Genomic DNA, 20,394 nt, shown 5'->3' on the forward strand with positions numbered 1-20,394 from the left:
ACAGGCAGCAGCTAGTGAGTTGGGGGAAATTCACTTCCGGCACCTGTACAGTCAGCACTGGTGCCCCCCAGGGATGTATGCTCTCCCTACTACTCTTCTCCCTGTATACAAATGACTGCACCATGAAGGACACCTCTGTCAAGCTGCTGAAGTTTGCAGATGACACTACTGTCATCGGCCTCATCCAATATGACGATGTGTGTGTGTATACAGAAGGGAGGTTGAATGAATGGCACACTGGTGTAGTCAAAACAACATGGAGCTGAACACGCTCAAAACGATGGAGATGATTGTGGACTTAAGGAGGAACACCTCAACATTGACCCCTCTCACCATTCTAAACGGCACTGTGGCAGCAGTGGAGTCATTCAGGTTCATGGGCACTACCATCTCACAGGACCTGAAGTGGGAGACCCACATTGACTCCACTGTGAAAAAGGCCCAGCAGAGGTTGTACTTCCTTCGCCAGTTGAGGAAGTTCAACCTGCCACAGGTGCTGCTGATACAGTTCTACTCGCCAGTCATTGAGTCTGTCCTCTGCAATTCTGTAACTGTATGGTTTGGTGCAGCTACGACATCTGATATCAGAAGACTACAAAGGACAGTTCGGACTGCTGAGAGGTTGCCCCCTGCCCTCCCTTCAAGAACCGTACACTTCCAGATTGAGGAAAAAGGCTGGAAAAATCACACTGGACCTCACTCACCCTGCCCACTACCTTTTTTTGAACTGTTGCCTTCTGGCAGGCGCTACAGAGCACTGAGTACCAGAACTGTCAGGCACAGGAACAGTTTTTTCCCTCAGGCTATCCATCTCATGAACAGTTAAAAGTCCCCCATTGAGCAATAATTAATGTGCAATACACAGATTAGTCTATTTATATTTATCCAACATACCATACCTCTTCTGCCATTACATTCCCTTGCTTTTGTATGTAACAGATTTGTATTTGTATATTGTACATACGTATGTGTGTGTGTGTATGTATATATATATATATATGTGTATATATATATATATATATATATATATATATATATATATATATATATATATATATATATATATATATATATATATATATATATATATATATATATATATATATATATATATATGTGTATATATATATATATATATATATATATTAGTCCCATTGTGTAATACTTTATATATTTTTCTATTCACTTTTTATTTGTATTCTATTTTTTTATTATTATATCTGTCCAGTTGTATTGTTTGTGCACTGGAAACTTCTGTCACCAAGACAAATTCCTTGTATGTGTAAGCATACTTTGCAATAAAGCTGATTCTTCTTCTGATTCTGATAATAAATTTAGGATAATTATAATTTTTTGAATAATTTAAAATAAAATAAAAATATTGTAAATAATAATAGGTACAGCCCATTTTGCTCATAGTCGTGAGGGAGTAATCTACTTCATATTTGTTTTCATAATGTCTTTTTTAACAGTTTTTAAAATTTGTTTCATGCATAAACTTTAAGGTTGTTTGCATTGACCTTGGTTCTTATCGCCCCGTACAGCTCAACAGATGCAAAGAACTTAATGAAAAAGCGATGTCTGCATTTGTGCCATTAGTAAAGTGTACATGATTGCCCTCTTCCATAATAAAAGATCTTTCATAACTTCTGTTGTTTTCCTGCCATGTAAGAACGCAGGCTTTTAAAGACAGCTTTTATGCCCTCGTGCATCATGTAAGTAACTACATTTACTTAAAAGAAAAAGTTGCAAATCAAAAGTAAGTGCAATTGAAAATAATGATACACATGTAAGTAATTCATAACTCTTCAGCCTCTTGAATTTGGCCGCTTTGGCGGAGTTTCCTTTTTTAAGATTACTTTGGACGGGGTTCATTTAATTTAATTAAATAAATATCTTGTAGTATAAATTTAACTACTTTATAGGCCTCTGTATGTTTTTATGCATTTACAATGTTAGATACATACAAATAACAAATCTCTTATAAAAGTGTATATTATGAAAGAAATACACAATGATTTGTCATTTTCATTTATTTTTCTCTAAATTTATAATCTCATTACATTGTTCAGTCGTGTCACCAACCAGTCACTACATTTCTGATTATGGTTTCGATTATCAATACATGTGCCCTTTTCAGTGAACACAGGAATGCACAATCATCTCAGACAACTCAATCCAGATATACTAATCAAATCCGCTCATGCGTTTGAAGAACAGAATTAGCTAGAGAGGAATTATCATGATTAGAAGATCTGGAATATGTCATATAATCTTAAAATGTATGAAGTGACGTATGAAGAACGGGCCACTGGTACCTCGCTATCGATAATAAATCGATACTTCAGCAATAAATAAATAGTCTCAGATTACTGATGAAATCACACAGAAGATGATTTGATTAAAAGAACTGTATAAAGTCTTGCAGCTGCAAATTCTGCATTTTCCATTTACATTTTTCTGCATTCCATGGTTTGTTTTAATGAAATGTTATAACCAAAACAGTGTTTGATCAAATGAATACATAAAGTTTCAATCAAATAATATATAATAATTTGTAAAAAAAAATTATAATAAAAAAATAAATGCTGCAGAACAGAGCTTCACAGTATAAATGAAAACATTAATGAAAAAAATCCTGTGGCACAAGGCTGCTACTCTTATGACTGAATCACAGAGGGCTGATATTCAGTACACTTGTTTTTGTGGAATTGCTTGCATGTAGTAGTAATAATTGTAATAATTATAAATTATGATTATATAAATAAAACCATTTATTATTAAATTATTGTTATTAGTAGTGTTATTGTGATTACTTTGAATATACAATTTTTCTATACAATAGTAATATTTTTTTTCTGTCGTTTCATGCATCCAGTTAAACAGCCTTTATTTTGGTGGAACTTTTATTTTGACAGACTGTTGAGTTCCTCCTGTGTGGTAGTTTTTAATAAGGTCTGCATTCTAAATGAATTGCTGAAATACTCGCGAGCTAAGATTTCAGAGCAGAGTTTGTGCGAGTCTTCACAGCCGCACAAACACTAAACAAAATGCATTCTGTGTATCACGTGTGATCTGTTTGTGTGTGTATGTAGGATATGTTAAATATAAATGGAGTAAGCTGGTTATTGCACATGATTATTGCACAATGGGGCAGTTTTAACTGTTCATGAGATGGATAGCCTGAGGGGTAAAAACTGTTGTTGTGCCTGGCTGTTCTAGTGCTGGTGCTTGTTTACATGTACTGTATAAGCAGCATACTCTTAACTCATGTATACATGCGACTTGGTGAGAAAGCAGTGACAAGGTGGTGAGAAAGCTCTTCAGAAACCTGTGAGAACGCCGCTTATGTGTTTACATGGCCATATAAGCTGCATTCTCTGTGAGAAACCTAGGTGTGTTAAACCACTTTCTCTTAATCCCTGAAGTGGCGTAAGGAAACCTGCGCTCTCGTTTACATGTAGTTTTAGGATGTTCTTCCTGAAGTCCACTATCAACTCCACTGTTTTGAGCGTGTTCAGCTCCAGGTTGTTTTGACTGCACCAGACAGCCAGCTTATTGAGAGAAAGCTGTGTCCCTGTTTAAATGTACTGTATAAGCGGCGTACTCTTAACTCATGTATACATGCGACTTGGTGAGAAAGAACCTCGCTTCTGTGTGCAGACTCGTCGTCATCTTGGATGAGGCTGATGATTGTAGTGTTGTCTTCGAACTTCAGGAGCTTGACGGGGGTCCTTGGCTTTGCAGTCATTTGTATACAGGGAGAATAGTATTGGGGAGAGCACACATCCCTGATTGTACAGGTACATTTCCCCAGTCTCACTAACTGCTGCCTATCTGTAGGAACAGAGAGCTGGGTTAATTTATTACAGAGGAGAGCAGGGATGATGGTGTTGAAAGCCAAACTGAAATCCACAAATAGGATCCTTGCATGCAGTCCCATGTTGACTGCATCATCCACAGACCTGTTTGCACAATAGACAAACTGCAGGGGATCCAGAAAGGGTCCAGTAATGTCCTTCATGTGGGCCGACACCAGTCTATCAGATGACTTCATGACCGCAGATGTCAGATGTCATAAAGTCCTGTAATCTTGGATTTCTTTGGGATTGGGATTATGGTGGCGCATTTGAAGCTGCTCCAATGATCTGTTGAAGATCTGTGTAAAGATGGGGGCCAGCTGGTCAGCACAAGCTTTGCTTGTCTTCTGTTTCCGGAAGACTCAGCACACATCCTCTTCAAAGATCCTAAGTGCAGGTTGTACAGCATGAGGGAGTAAGAGTGGGGTTGCAGGAGGTGATAATGTTTGTGTGAAGAGGTCAGAGTGAGTGTGAGGGGTGAGACTGGGCTTTTCAAATGTGCAGTAAAACACATTCAGTTCATCAGCCAGTTGATGATTCCCCACATAGTTGGGGGATTGTGTCTTGTATTGGTAATGTCTTTCAGCCCTTTCCACACTGATGCAGAGTCGTTAGCTGAAAAGGAGTAGTTCCTTTTAGCCACTCTAATTTAGGCCCTTTCCAATTGGCGGTACTAAAAGCCGTTTTGGGTACTTTTCCCCAGGACTAATACTTTTTTGTCGCTTTTGCACCTGAAGAACTATAGTTCCTCAAAGTCATTTTAGGGGACATTTTTAGCTCCTGCTCTGGGGTAGGCACTTTTGTGGCATATAGGGACTGTGGCAGACTGTGGGAGGTGCTTTAGCCTGTAATTGGTCAAAAACCTATGATGCAAACTAGCAGCTAGCCTGCTATTCAGAGGATTGCACTAATTTTACAATTCCCTTAACAGAAATAACATAAATTATCCAAAGAGAATCACCCATTTACCGTGTGTGTGCATGCGTGCGTGTGTGCATGTGCGTGTGTGTGTTCATAGGGAGACACGCTTTGAGTGTTCATCGTATCTGTACTGTTTGTACTGTGTGACTACACAGAAAATAAAGTGATTTCTGGATTACTACATCAGATTTTTCCTGGGATGATATAAATGATCAGATATTTATCGAAAGTGGGTAATTGAACTTTATTATACACTAAAACGTCATGAAATCTAGTTTACATAATATAAATACTGCGTGCCTGTTACTGCATAATTAACTTGCATCAAGACGACTTATGTCAGTGAGTGAATATTTCAGTACAGTAATTTATGTTGAGTCATAAAAGCCTTTATCGTAAAAGACTGTGTTGATAAATAGGTTTATAATGAATTTTCAACATGTCTTCTGCATTCAGCATTTGCTCTGTGGTTAAAGAGCGCTTTCACCACCTCTCTTCTCTCACTCCGGCTGCAGTGCGGAGCACTGCACACCGCGGCTCACGAGGCCAGTTTAAACTGTAACCTGAAGACACAGGCTGCTTCTGAAAAATGTAAAATGCTGCCTTTGGAGACTGTATAACGATGGATGAAGGTAGGATGAAATAAGGTGCTTTTTAAACAGTTCAGAGTGTTCTGTTCAACCAAAACCGCTGTTGTTTAATCTATTAACTGATTAGGTATCTGCCTACATTTTCCAATGCAGCCAAAGTTCGTATAAAACAGCCCTAACAAAAGTGTAACTCAGAAACCCGTGTCCACCGTCGGTGTTGTTGATTTTGTTGTTGCTGCTGCTGTTAAATCGGGCGTGTAAATAATGTCACAAGAAAAGTGGTCGAAACTAGATGAAGTGACTGCTGTGGTTACTTTTGTGAATGTGAATGCAACAGGTAAAAATTCTCCTCGGGTGTCCCATTCCTCTTAAGAGTTCTCATCTAGAAAGTTAAGGGAAAAGTACCAGGACTGTAGGTGGAAAAGGACCTTTTGTCATTGTGTTTTTGGCCTGATTGTACAAGATTTTATCCCCATTTTAGTAAGCACCCCCTTTGGCCTGACAAAGCTGCCTGAGTTTTGCTGTAAACCATGGTTTGTCATTGTTGTATGTTAAGTAAATCCTAGTAGGAATGCACATACCCTCACAGAAACTGATATACAATGTCACAGTATCTGTGACAAAAACACTCCAATCAGTGCAGTCAAAACCGGCTTGTAGTTCAAACCAGACTTGGTTCGGGGGCAGGTTCCTGGGCTGGTGCAAATTCTCGAACTGTTCCGTGCGTGTCCACTGCAGAAAAGGCCGTTCCGGGGCCGAAAATGTGGTTCACAGCAGCCCCAAAAACTTGCTAGTCTCCACGCAGATCAAGATCATTAAACAGTCACATGCGCTGCACATCACAGAACGAATGAGAGGCTCCGCTCTGCTCTGTCATCTCCTTCACACACACAGGCATGCAGGTGCGCACACACACATGCACACAACGCACACTACTACTGCTTGATTTTCATGCAGTGTGTGCAATAGTATCCCATCTGCAGAGCCACAGAGCAGTGTGTATAGTGTATAAATGGCTGTGAACTCTCAAATTACCTTTTTCACAGGAGATTTCAGCTCACGAGACATTGGAAGTTTGATATAACGAACCCTTCAAAAACTGGAAGAATTTCAAAGGTCTTTCAAAATAAAAGTCCAGCTGAAATGAGAGCTTTATTTAACTGGATACGTGAAATTGAAGACATTACAACAGAAAACTATTACTACTCCATAAAAGTGTAATAGTCAAAGTAGTAGAAATAATACTCATAATATAATATGAAATGGTTATATTAATAGTATTATTATCTGTAAACAGTATCGCAAAAGATAAATACCAGTACTGAATATCAGCATGTTGTGATTCAGCCATGGCAGCCTCAGGTAATCAGATTGTTATGCCATTATGCAGTTCTTTTTGTCAATTTTCTGTGTAATTTAATAAGTAATTTTTTTTTTATTTGTTGCCTAAGTATCACGTTGGTATCGATAGGGCTGGTATCGTAACGAAGCCAGAATTTTGGTATCAGAGCAACCCTACTGTGCTGTCTGTATTTTGGCAGTTCACGTGTGAGATTTGCTTTGTTAAAATCCCCAAGAATTATAATAAGTGACTCCGGGAATTGTTGCTCCGTGTCTGTGACCTGATCAGCCAGCTGTTGCAGCAGGGATGTAAACTCTCACCAGAACGTAAGAGAACTGCCGTGGCGAGTAGAATGGCTTACAGTTGATAAAGACTGTTTCTAAATTAGGACAGCTTTTTCTTTAACATCTGTACACCAACTTCCATTGATGTAAAAACATGTTCCATCACCTCTCGTTTTCCCTGATAACACTGCAGTGCGATCCGCTCTGAACAGCTGGAAGCCAGGCAGATGTAACGCACTGTCTGGAATAGCTTCACTCAGCCAGGTTTCTGTGAAGCACAAGGCAGCGGAGCTTGAGAAGTCCTTGTTTGTACAGGTGAGGAGAAGTAGTTTGTCTGTTTTGTTAAGAAGAGAGCGAAGATTCGCTAGATGGATGCTCGGCAGTACTGTTCGGAAGCTGCGTTGTCAGAGCTTGACCAATTTTGGGCCACGTGTGCTCAGATAGGAGACAAAGGCAGGCCTACACACAGTCATAAAGTCTGACTGAGGCCTGTAGGAACACTGAAAGCCTGATAACAAACAAAGGGAGCCCAAACAGACAACAGATCCCATCAAGCCTTGATCACTTTACACCTAGGTGTGAAATTCTGAAAGATCAAACTCTCAACTCCTATTGGATGAAATGCACAACAGAACACGTCCCTCTACCATGATGTCATCGACAGTATAAAACCCCGGAGATTCTTCCTAAGCTTTGCTTCCAGAGACAGTATTCGCCGCATCTAGTTGCAGCCCTGCTGCTCCTAGGTGTAGCCTCTCTGTCCAAGGAAGTAACGTACGTACCTGAACTTTGGCCATACAATCTCCATCTCGCTGGACGAGCTGAGATTCTCCGTGTTCCACTGAGCATGCTAACGGATACGAAGGAGACCGCTGGGCAATCCGCGTCTCACCCTTTTGCCTGCAGAAACGAAGAAAGAAGATTTCTTCAACAGAGTCAACTTCAATGATTTCTCTGCCAACCCGCCGAGAATCAGCCGCCGTACCACCCGCCGACAGAGCGAGGAAACAGCCTCCCATCAACACCCGAGCTTTGTGGAACCGAGTCTAAGTCAAACGACGGACGAGCACACTTCCTACCCGCGTCCTCACGTGACTCAAGTAAGGGCAGAGATAGATTATTATAGTGTGTTATTCTTGTGTATCAAGGTTATTCCTTGTACAATTTACGGATCGCCGAGTCCGCTCATTGCTGCTAATAATACTCAAGGTATTACTGTAACTTACTGTTACCATGAATGAGAATTGCTGCGTTTCGTCCAACCACGTTGGGCTGTTTGTGCATTTCCGCCATTGCAGGTGAGACCGGCACACTGAGTTTATCCATTAAAGAACCAACGACCTCGGTGGACGAATTACGAACCATTCACCGCATCTCTGAATGATAAAACTAACAGTTGCCATCTCTCCCACCATCACTAAACCGGCTTCGGTGCCTTACCCAGTTCTCTCTCTCTCGTACTAACTGCACACACACACGACCCCTTACAAACATACCTGCACCCTCCTCTCATGTATTATGGTAACAGATAAGCCTATATCTAATCATGTTACTGTTTAGTTTGTAGTTGGATGTCGGAAGTTTATCGACTGCATTGTATTGATTATTAATTGATATTATAGCATCAATAAACTTTGTTATACTTTAAAGAGAAGTGTTTTGTTATTGTTCTGCATGCACCTGTGCCAAGGGCTGGCAGTGGATGTCAGTGCTTGGATTCAAGCCTTCATTGTTCCCGTTTTGAATGTCAGTGTTCTCTGGACGTCGACTTTCCTAAGAGAACAATCCTATATTGAGACTGCTGTACTGTCTGGTTATTAGTCTCTGATTCCAGGGTGGTGCCCCGGCAATATTAATTCTAATTAATATTCTATTGATTTTGATAATTGATAGTTATCTTTGATTGTTGATTTGAAGGATTAATGAGATAATGTTGATTCTAATCAGTGTTCTATTGATTTTAATAACGAATAATTATCTTTGATAAGTATCCTACATGGCAGTTTTGTCACAGTGTGTATGCATAAGAATACAAAGTAATAACTTGAATCATTAGTTCAAAGTTTGGTTCTGTTTGACAATTGATTTCTCTCATGACTTGCCAAGCATTAGCCAGTGTGGTGTGAAAGTGCTCTTAGAGTGGATTAGGGGTTGGTAAGATTACGATAGTCTGTTCCAAGCCTGCTGTTTTATATAACTTCTAACACTTTCACCTAGATGTTACAGAGAGGTGTCAGGTCACCTAATTAATGTCCACCAAGGAGAGGTCGCAGTGAAATTCACACACTGCATAACAGTAACCCGTAAACCACAGGTCGAAGCCTCTCACCTGTGTGTTCGTGTCAGCATTATAGCAACTGTAACACAACAAGCTATCAGAGCCACTGTGTCATGAGCATTTTTATTGCCCCGGTAAAATGAGTCGACAGCCCCATTTGGCCGGAGCTGAAGCTCCTCAGAGGTCAGACGACCCAGCACTGCAAGATGTGGTGGCCGCTGTCCTCCGTCTCTCCATAGAGGAGAGCGAGAACCTCAACGGCTACAATGTTAGTCATTGTGATGAAGCATTGCAGGAAGTAGTTGATTATGTCAACAACACGGTTGGGAAGCCAGAGCGCACAATCCCGGACATCGTGGGCCAAATTAAATCGTGGGCCTTCATCACCGCAAAACACATCTGCAAACCACAGAGCACCAGGCCCAGCTCACCCAGCTGCAGAACAGCTAGCAAGCGGTGCAGAGGGAAAATCTCAGCCTGCACCAAGAAGTTAGGTGCACCCAAGCTGAGAGTGTCCGGGCACAGGAAGATAATGCCCAGATGCAGGAGGTAAATGAAACCCTGCGCAGGCAGCTCCAAGCTGCCCAGCTAAGAGCAGAGTCAGATCAGGTAAGTGCAGCTGCTGACCTGGCCACCCAGAAAATGCACAGCACAACATCTGACATCGAAAAGGGCCCCCTCTTTAGCACAACAAATAGAAATGTGCCCCTAGGAAACCTAGGGACACACGCTAGGAGCCGAGCTTCCCCTAGTGGTACAGTCTCTGACTTCGTCCTTCTAGATGCCTTTCAAGCTCATCCAGCAGCCTGCTGGTTGGATGCAGGTGCCCCTCCTTCCAGTTGCCCCCTCAATCTGTTTTCAGTCATGCCACCTTGCATTGCGACCAGACTGATTCCACACCACGAAGGGGGGAAAATTACTTCCAAGCCAGAGTGGTGTAAGCGGCTCGAGGGGCCCCATTAGCCAGGGAGCTGTAGGCAACATGGGGCCCACCCCCATGCATCAACAGGACTCTCTCCCCACCATGAAGGGGAAGTCGTCCTCATGGCTATAGCCATATACCGACGAAGCCTCCGCTACCCTAGGCACTTTCGCCATCACGCAGAAGAGGCATGAGCCTCCGCACGAGTATTACAGATGCCTGTGAACCTCGTACTTCCAAGGACGTAACGCACCAGGTCTGGAGGAGGAACGGGCTTTCAAGTCTCTCTTCCTTCACAACCTTCCCGAGAGTGTGCGATATGACATCACGATGCACTGCAGAATGGGCAACCCTACCATGCAGGAAATCAGAAGGTACATGTAACTGGCATAGGAGACGTGCATGCGCCCTACTCGAGGGCACGAAGGTGACACCAGAGTCATGGGGATCCAAGCCTCAGAAAACGCTGACCTAGCACTTGAAGGCAACGAGATGCCTCGCGTTAAGGTGAACGTTAGAACAGGACCCTGGGGTGCTGACCACCTCACCAGCAGGGTGGTCAACAGAACCAGGGGGGTGGTGACCAGAAACACCCCCAGGATCACGCAGGGCCAAAACGGCAAAATGCTCGCCGGCCAAAAGGAAAGGTACAGTTCGAATGGAAACCCATACAAGAAGGGGAGTGGGAAGACAAGGTTTCAAACCCCCCCCAAGAGGACAATTTTTGAGGCAGGAAATGGAGGGTATAATTAGGAGATGCCTGACAGAGGCATGTTCCATCGTTCACCAGGGCTGCCTAACTTCTCAAAGGAACATGACGCTGACCCCTCATCAGCATTACTACACTATGTACTCCCTCCTGTTAATGCCAAAGTTTACTTTGTAGGTTGGGAAAGGGGAACTGGGGAGGCCAAGTGGCTCCCCAAAACAGTCACTCCTAACATACCACACCCTCCTTTTCTGACCTTCTTGGGCGATCTGGGCCATAAGGGCAACGTCCAATGCATATACACATCAGTAGTGGTAGGGGGGTGTATCGGCTCCCATGCACTACTCGACACTAGTTCCAAAATAAGTCTGATGGGTTCCAACACCTTCACAGAGGTGGCTAAAGCAACGCTCTCCCTCGGCAAACTGTTACAGATCAAGATCTGCAACGTAAGCATCACAAGCTGCACGCAAGCTAGGTTGTCTATCACAAAATGGGCATGGATCGACATTACCTTTCAAGGTATGACGCTGGTACACCCCATTTACATATGTCCCATTAAAACAGAACCACTGTTAACTGGCCAGGACCTATTGGACCGACTGGCTCCGCTCACTGACTGCCATCATGGACATATGGCTCTGATCCTTCTATGCCACCTGCAAGCCCACAGCTGCTGCAATTTGATAGTCAAAACTAATTTTATGACCACAAGTCTTTACTTGTTCACTGAAGAACACAAACTTAACCCTGTACAGCCCCCACATAGTGGGAGGCATGCACATCAACGGCACCTCCTCCGTTCTTCACACCGTGAAGTCACCGCATCCTTTTGGCAGGGTCGCCTCAGTCTCCTCAAAGCTACTGGGTTATGTGCCCTCTCCGTATGGATTAGGAAAAGGCAGGTCATGCATTTTGTGAATGTAGTCCCTCAACTCCAACCCCCATTCTTCGTGGGGGCAGACCTTCTGGTCAGACTAGGTGCTCAGTTGGACAGTCAACCAGGTTCTGTGGTCCAAAGCCTGGGCCGAAAGGCATTCACTGACCATTGACGTAGAACACATGATATCCAGCTAGACCATTCCCCAGGCATGCCAGGTTGCTAGCAAGGTAGATATGACTATCCCCGCGTGAACAGCAGGTGTTCCCATCCCCCTGGTGATCTCTAAAGGATAGAAGATACCTGGCCCACAGGCGTTCTTCCAACCCTTGCCCCCGCATCTGGGAACTCAATCTGACTGTCTGCGGCACACCCTTCAGGATATTATAGTCACTGTAAATTTTCACTCTGCTCTTTTCAATAACACTTTGCATGCTTTAGGGACTTTGTCAGAGGTTGTCAGAGAAGAGATCATTTATGTGTGTATCGTTAGAGATCTAATGCAGGACCTCATCAGGAAAATTAGCTCCTCAGTCAACAGTCTGAGTGGTGGAAGGATTCCTGCTTACCTGGTCTCCCTAGACCTTGTCGAACAAATCCTTACCAGATGGTGTTCTTAATGGTTCCCCAAGGAGCCACCATGTACATTGATGATATTGTCCTCCATCATATCAGCGTCGACAAACGTGATGCGGAAATTGAGATCATTGATGCATGTAGAGGTCATAACCTCACCATTGATGACACCCTTCAACAGCAGCTTCATGCTGAAGAGACTAAATTAGTGAAGTTCAGTCTCAAACCGACTGGCTTGACCACTATATTTCCTAGTCACACGAGCAGATTTTCATCTTACCAAGCCATATCAGTCTGGTCGCCTTCGGGCTCCTCCTCAGTGGTTGGATCATCACAGCAATTATTGCACACACCATGTACAGGTACATTCAAAACCTACAGGCCAGACTGGACTCCCTCCTCCTCGTACAGCCACGTTTTACACACCAGTCTGAGCCCATCCCACAGGTTAGCCCCAATCATTTCCAAGAATAAGCCTTTTAAACTCTAACCTTTTTTTCCTTTCGTTTTGGTCCTAGTGTCATTGTGAGGTTCTATTATGATTTTGTGTTATGACCAAAGAACAGCAAAGGATTGTGTTATGGTTAATGCTGTGCCTATCTATAACTTGGAATGTTTGTCTATGTGTGATGAATGTAGTTTTAGTTTTAGCTAGAAGTTCTATGCCCAGATGTGCCTCAGTCTCAGCCCAGACAATAAAGCTTCTGTGAACTCTATGAACTGTATGGACTGCGCAACCGTTTTCTTTTCTATCAGGAAGACACGGACGGCGTAACCCACAGGTTACTGTGAACCTACAGGAACTGTTCGGCCCTTCAGTTGCTCTAAAGACGCTGACAACAACCAACTCTTCAGACCAAAGGGGGGAATGTTGGGCCTCATGTGCTCAGATAGGAGACAAAGGCAGGCCTACACACATTCATAAAACCTCACTTTGGTCTGTAGGAACACTCAAAGCCTGATAACAAACAAAGGGAGTCCAAACAGACTACAGAAGCCATGCTCACTTTACACCTAGGTATGGAATTCTGAAGGAACGAACTCTCAACTCCTATTGGTTGAAACGCACAACAGAACACGTCCCTCAACCATGATGTTATCGACATGATGTCATGGCCATCCGTGGCGCCATCTTGTACCGCTAGCTTACCGTTTAAACGTTTTTGGTATCACGTTAGTACTGGTATACCATGCAAACCTACCAGGAGCGGTTTGTAATTAGCAGGTTCTGGGCTTGTACAATATATAAAGAGCAGAAGTGCTGTTTCTGTCACAGTTCCAGTTTCTAGAACAGCTACTGTATGTTGCTCTAATGTTAAATAGCAACAAGTTTTTGTTTTGAATACATGTGTTATAGTGCAGTAGTAGTTAAAGAGTCTGTTTTTGGATCAGGGCTTGTTGTTGTGAGGAGCTAGAAACAGCAAAATTATTGTTTGTCCTTGCCTTGAGGAGAACAAGAGAAAGTCATGTGATGTCAAAATATATGGGATCAAAGTTAAAAACACTAGTGCACACACTGTCTTTCACTCAATTTCTTGCATTACAGCAGTGGAAGCAAACAGATGCTCTCTGGCTATGTTCACACAGGCAGAAAAAAAATCCTATTTTTATATAATTTTTTGGCCTATATGACTCAAATCCGTTTAGATTTTTGTAGTCTGAACTGGACAAAAACACAGAATTCGATTTTTACAAGTCTTAATTTTTGAATTTTTGTTAATGAGGCTTAGTCTGAACGTTCAGATCGGATTGTAATTCAGATCGGATTGTCATTTGTTGTGTGTGATGGGTTGAAGATAGACATCGGTGCGGTGTTCACATTCAAACCGACTAACACCGGTAGTATTGCTGGTTGAACACTAGGTGGTATTATTGGGTAATTTTCATTAAGCAATAGCCTACACAATAAAGTAAGGCAGCTTGATTTCAAACTTTGAACTTTTTTTTTTTTTTTTGTTATTAACATTTTTATTGATTCCAAAGATAAAACATACAACCACAACATAAAAAACGGAATCAGTTATTCACATTACCCCCCCCCCCCCCACACACACACGCACAAACATGCACTACTGTGGTCACCAACACCTAGATAATCAAAATAAAATAAATACAAAAAAATACATAAACCAAGAAATGCATTCAAACAAAATCAATAAAACACATACCCAACTAAACTACAAATCCCTCTCCACAGCCACTCCCCAAGAACCTTCCAAAAAAGCCAAATAACCCCCTCACTTCTTGACGAACAAATCCCGTTTCCCCAGCTTTCTAAAAAACCTCTCCTCAAATGCTGCCACCTCACCCATCTCCCTGCACCATGCCCTAAATGAGGGTGCCCCATCCCCCGAGGATGATTTTCCGACCAATCATGACTAGGACCCAACTTTTTAAATATTTGTCCTCAATAATAAGTGTCGTCCCATCGCCCAGGATACAGAGTCTGGGGCTGAATGAAAGTTCAGTGTTCAACACCTCACACATAAAGTTCTGAACCCCCAACCAAAATTCTTGGATCTTTACACATCCCCAAAATACATGTATTGTGTCCCTGTTTTCTGATTGGCACCGCCAGCAGGTGGGTGTGCCTTTAAGACCCAAACTATACAATTTAGAGGGGGTCCAGTAGAACTGATGCAAAATCTTAAATTGCATCAGACGGACCCTTGCATCTCTAGATGTAGACTTGATGCTTTTTAGGATCCTAGCCCACACTCCCTCCTCCAATACCAAGTTTAAATCTTTCTCCCATAATCTCTTGAGAGAAGACGGAGCTCCATCCCCCAGACTCTGAATTAACAGGGAGTAATACACAGATGCTTCATGACCTTTCCCAAAAGCAGTAACCACCATTTCCAGAGTATCTGCTGCTTTAGGGGGGTGTAAACTACTCCAAAAAATAGTGCAGAGCAGGTGGCGCAGCTGTAAATACCTAAAGAACTGGGATCTAGGAATCTTAAAATGTTGAACCAAATTATCAGAAGATCTCTTTACTCCACTCTCATATAGGTCACCGAGTGTAGTAACCCCCCTCCCAATCCACTCTGACCAACAGAAAAAGGGGACTTATTAATATGTAATTTAGGATTCAGCCATATGCTCGAGGCAACATTTAAATAAATGTCTGAATTAAACACTCTGGACACTTTTGTCCAAACCATGTGCACATGCAAGATAACGGGGTGTGACTTAACTTCTCCGGTTCGTTTGATCGAAAAGCTTTGCAATGGCGAAATAGAGGCAAGGACTTCCTGTTCAATATGAAACCAGGGAGGGGCTCTCTCAGGTGGAAGCGACCAGTGAGCCAAATGTCTGAGACCGAATGCATAATGATAAAACAATCTTGGGTAGGCCACCTTTGTCAATTGGACTGTGTAACTTATTGAAATGTAACCTGGAACACTTACCATTCCAAATAAAGGACTTCACTATGCTATCAAATTGTTTGAAATAAGAGAGGAGGACATCTACAGGGAGAGATTGTAGCAGGTAGTTACATTTTGGAATACAATTCATTATAATAACATTAACCTTCCCAGTCATAGATAAATGTAATGAAGCCCACCTGCCCACATTGCTCAAACCTTTTTATTAAAGGGTCAAAATTAACTGACTAAATCACATACATTTGCTGGGAATAAAATACCCAAATACTTAATAGCCTGTTTGGGCCATTGAAAGGCGCCTGGCTGAAAAGCCGTTACTGGGCAGTATGCAGTCAGAGCCAAAGCTTTGGATTTAGACCAGTTAACTCTGTATTCTGAAAATATAGAAAAGGAATTGATAATTCTGTGGAGGCAAGGCATAGATCTAGTGGGGTCAGAGACGAATAATAAAATATCATCTGCATAAAGCAAAAGCTTATGCGCCATACCTCCCACCACCACCCCTGGAAAATCATCCTTCTTTCTTATCACAGCTGCTAATGGTTCCAAAGCAAGACAGAACAATAATGGGGAAATAGGGCAACCCTGCTGGGTGCCCCTATCTAGAGTAAAATAATCTGAAATTAATCCATTCATTTGTATCGCCGCTACAGGGTGTCTCTAAAGTAACTTGATCCATCCAATAAAACTATTTCTGAACCCAAATATTTCCAAAATTTTAAAATAATCCCATTCAACCATATCAAACGCCTTTTCGGCATCAAGTGAGATGGCAGCGACCGGAGTCTGATCATTCACTACTGACCACATAATATTGATGAGACGCCTAATGTTGTCAGAAGAGCTGCGGCCCTGAATAAACCCCAACTGATCTATATGTATAAGAGATGTCATAACTTAATCAGTTAGTCAGAATTTTTGACAATTTTTACATCTAGCTGGATCATGGAAATTGGATGGTAACTTTTACACTCGCTTGGATTTTTGTCCTTTTTAAGAATCAGACTGATCTGGGCTTGTGTCTTGGTTGGAGGAAGCTTTCTATTCTTTAATGAACCCATATAAACTTCTAACAAAGTGGAGCCAGTTCTGTAGCATAAGATCTGAAAAATTAAGCGGCAAAGCCATCTGGCCCCGGAGCCTTGCCAGTAGGTAAGGACTTAATTACCTCGTCAAGCTCCTCCAAGTTTATCTCAGAATCAAGAGATTTTTTTTTTTGCTCAGTTGTCAGTTTAGGGAGATCTAATGGTTCCACAAAGTTTTGAATATCTTCATCAGTAGACGAAGACGTGGAACTATAGAGATCAAGATAGAACTCTTTAAAAGCATTATTAATATCAGTGGCTGAGGTAAATATTTCACCACCAACAGATTTCACATGAGGGGTGCCAGTGGCTTGCAGCATCCCTTCAAGATCAATAAAAAAGCCCTGATCATCAACGTTAGGTGCGTAAATATTAGCCAAAACCAACCTTTGCCCCTGAATTTCTGCTAAAACAATGATTCTCCCTAATTTCTTTAATCTGTTTGAGAGATTTGAATTGTAGATGTTTACTTGTCAATGTAATGACTCCCCTGCTCTTTCTTGAGCCAGCACTAAAGAAATCATGCCCACCCCATATCTTCCCAAATTTTTCAGCTTCCTGCGAGGAAAGATGTGTTTCTTGAAGAAACACTATTTCACATTTCTTATGCTTAAGAAAGGAAATAACCCTCCTTCTTTTTATGGGGTGCCCCAACCCATTCACATTCCAAGTGGAGAGAGACAATCCACTCTTATTAACATTTTGATATAATAGAAAAAATAAATTGTGTCAAAAACAAGATTATACAGACTACATTCCAACATTAGTGCAACAATCAAAAGTGCAACATTCCAACATTAGTACAACAATAAAAAAATACACCATGACTTACTCAGTCCGTCAGTTTTATAAAAGACATCCTTTGTGTTGGCATGTAGATATTTTGCGGCCGTCCTTAGTATCCATTCTCAATCTGGCCAGGAACTTCAGTGTAAAAGCGATCTTCCGTCAATGCAAAAGTTTCTTGAAGGAGTGTTATTCCATAAAACAAACTCCAGCCGCTAGGCGGAACCAACACAAACAGAAACAAAAATGGTGCCCAGCTTCCTCAGACAGCCAAGAGTAAGTACAGTGAGTTAATCCACTCTGGAGCTACATGAGAAACACCACATGGCTTGCTTACCCATTGTTTCTATGAAGGACAGTGCTTGCTTTGGACACGTAAATACTTTGCGACCATCCTTAGTATCTGTTCTCAGTTTGGCTGGAAACATCATTGCAAAAGCGATCTTCCATTGATGTTAGAGTTTCTTACATTCCTTGAATCGATCGCATTTCTCTCGTCGAATTCGCAAAGTCCGGGAAAAAGAAAATATTGTGATTCTTCCAAGAAAGCTTTCCTTTGCTCCTCGCCTCGCGCAATACGTGATTTTTATCGGATGATCTCAGAAATTTGGCCAGAATTGATTGGGGCCTGTGCCCCTCAGCAGATCTGTGAGCCGGGACCCTATGAGCTCACTCGATTTCCAGCTTATGGCCTGTTATGTTGAGCAGACTCGGGAAGAGTTTGTCTAGGAATTTCAGCATATCTCTGCCACCTTCATGTTCAGGAATTCCAACAATCTGTACGTTATTTTGTCGGCTCCTGTTTTCAAGATCTTCCAGTTTTTCCAAAATCCTTTACATGTCTATCTTGGTCGCTAGTGGATTAGCAGACAATTCCATCTCCGATGACTCCAGATAATCGATCAGTTTCTCAACATCGGCCACTCTTTTCTTTTTTTTTTTTTTTTTTTTTTTACCCAATTTGGAATGCCCAATTCCCAGTGTGCTTTTTAAGTCCTCATGGTCACGTAGTGATTCGCCTCAATCCGGGTGGCGGAGGATGAATCCCAATTGCCTCCGCGTCTGAGACCACCAACCTGCGCATCTTATCACGTGGCTTGTTGAGCGCGTTGCCACGGAGACATAGCATATGTGGAGGATTCACGTCATCCACCGCGGCATCCGCGCTCAACTCACCACGCGCCCCACCGAGAACAAACCACATTATAGCGACCACGAGGAGGTTTTGTGACTATGTGACTCTACCCTCCTTAGCAACCGGGTCAATTTGGATGCTTAGGAGACCTGGCTGGAGTCACTCAGCACACCCTGGGATTTGAACTAGCGAACTCCAGGGGTGGTAGCCAGCATCTTTTACCACTGAGCTACCCAGGCTCGGAGAATTTTGTTTCCATCGCCGTACTCGATCGACAAATTACAGCGAGGTCCTCCAAGTCAGCAACAACCTTTGTCAGCATCACAGACATGTTGGACAGTTGACGCTGGATTTCTCCCACCGCACCGTCCAAACCGAATCCCTGGTCCGCAGGCCCGTCAGAGGATTCAGCTTGAGCAGGTAAGTGTCTTTTAATGTCTCCAGAGCCCGAGGATTTTGACTTCTCTGCCATGTTTACCTCAAAGAACAAATTTGTAGCTGGGTGTATCTGGGTGAATCTTACCGGATTATAACATGAAAATAATTAATGAACTAGCAAAGTGCGTAGAGCACGTCATTTACATGTCAGAAAAATAACCTTGGGAGAAACCAGGCTCACTGTGGTGGCCAGTTCCCATTTGGCTAAACAGCATGAATATAATGCCAATATTAGTTATTTGTGTGCAGTGCAAGTCATGGTTTAAATTAGTAAACTAAGTTAGTGTTAAGGGCCAGTGTTTAAACAAAGATTTTGTATGAACTCTAAGATTAATGACCAATGTCTTTTTAAGTTAATCATTAACTGCAGAAGTTCACATAGATGCATTGTCCTTTTGTTAGTTGGCTGATGAAGGCTTTTGTTGGCAATTAATTGATAGTCTATGTATTCCATTTTAAGAGTGTAGTCCATCATTAGACCAAGGTGATGCAGGCAGAGATCAGTGAGGTCAGGTGCATCGCAGTTCAACCGGCAGGTCATTTCGGTGAGGTCTATCCTAATTCCAAGGTTCAGGCAGTGGCATATGAAGTGTTCCATGTTTTATGGTTGGAGTTGGCATCAGTTCATCTCCTGAAGTCCATCGTAATAGACTGAAGTGATTTCTGGCTGGCACCGGCTGCATTTAGATCACCGAGTGAGTTTCCATGTGAGCCACTTAGGAGAATCCACAGCAGTCTCCTCAGAGTTGAGGAAACCATCTCTCCAATACATTACTGCTCTTACATAAACTGCCCAATAATACTGAAAAACCCCATAAAGGAAAAATAGCAGAATATAAATGGGTGTATGGGTATTCTGAAACAAATATATATAGAAAGTCTTTCATATGTCTTTTGGATCTTTGGGAATAACCTAACTTTGATCTCTGAAATGATCAAAGAAGGGAATGATAAAAAGAAGGGAATCTAGAAAATTAGGTGCAAGACTACTGCTAAGGGGAACAAAAATAATTTCATCCCAGTTAAATAAATAACCAGAAAGAGAACCAAAGTGATTTATTAAATCCATAAAGGGACGCTGACAGGTAGCAGCAAATGTTAAATAATTGTTTAAAAGCAAATCAGTCACGTACAATGGCAACAATCTTCTGGTCACAGTTGAGCAAGCTTAATAGTCTGTAACTTTTTCAATAATAAAC

At 42.2% G+C, this 20,394-nt stretch overlaps 1 protein-coding gene across 4 annotated transcripts in view; it reads left to right on the forward strand.

Moving 5' to 3' along the window:
- Nucleotides 1-20,394, forward strand: part of LOC127448992 ((E3-independent) E2 ubiquitin-conjugating enzyme-like) — a 135,728-nt gene that overhangs the window by 17,970 nt on the left and 97,364 nt on the right. Inside the window, exon 1 of one of the 4 annotated variants that reach the window (XM_051712029.1) lies at nt 18,977-19,177. The exons of the other annotated variants lie outside the window; for them this stretch is intronic. The gene's annotated coding sequence lies outside the window, so the exon portion shown is untranslated. Of the gene's footprint in view, nt 1-18,976; nt 19,178-20,394 lie in introns of those variants that run through there. 4 annotated transcript variants of the gene reach the window in all.

This window comes from Myxocyprinus asiaticus, chromosome 12, assembly GCF_019703515.2.
Source record: "Myxocyprinus asiaticus isolate MX2 ecotype Aquarium Trade chromosome 12, UBuf_Myxa_2, whole genome shotgun sequence".
Lineage (NCBI taxonomy): Eukaryota > Metazoa > Chordata > Actinopteri > Cypriniformes > Catostomidae > Myxocyprinus > Myxocyprinus asiaticus.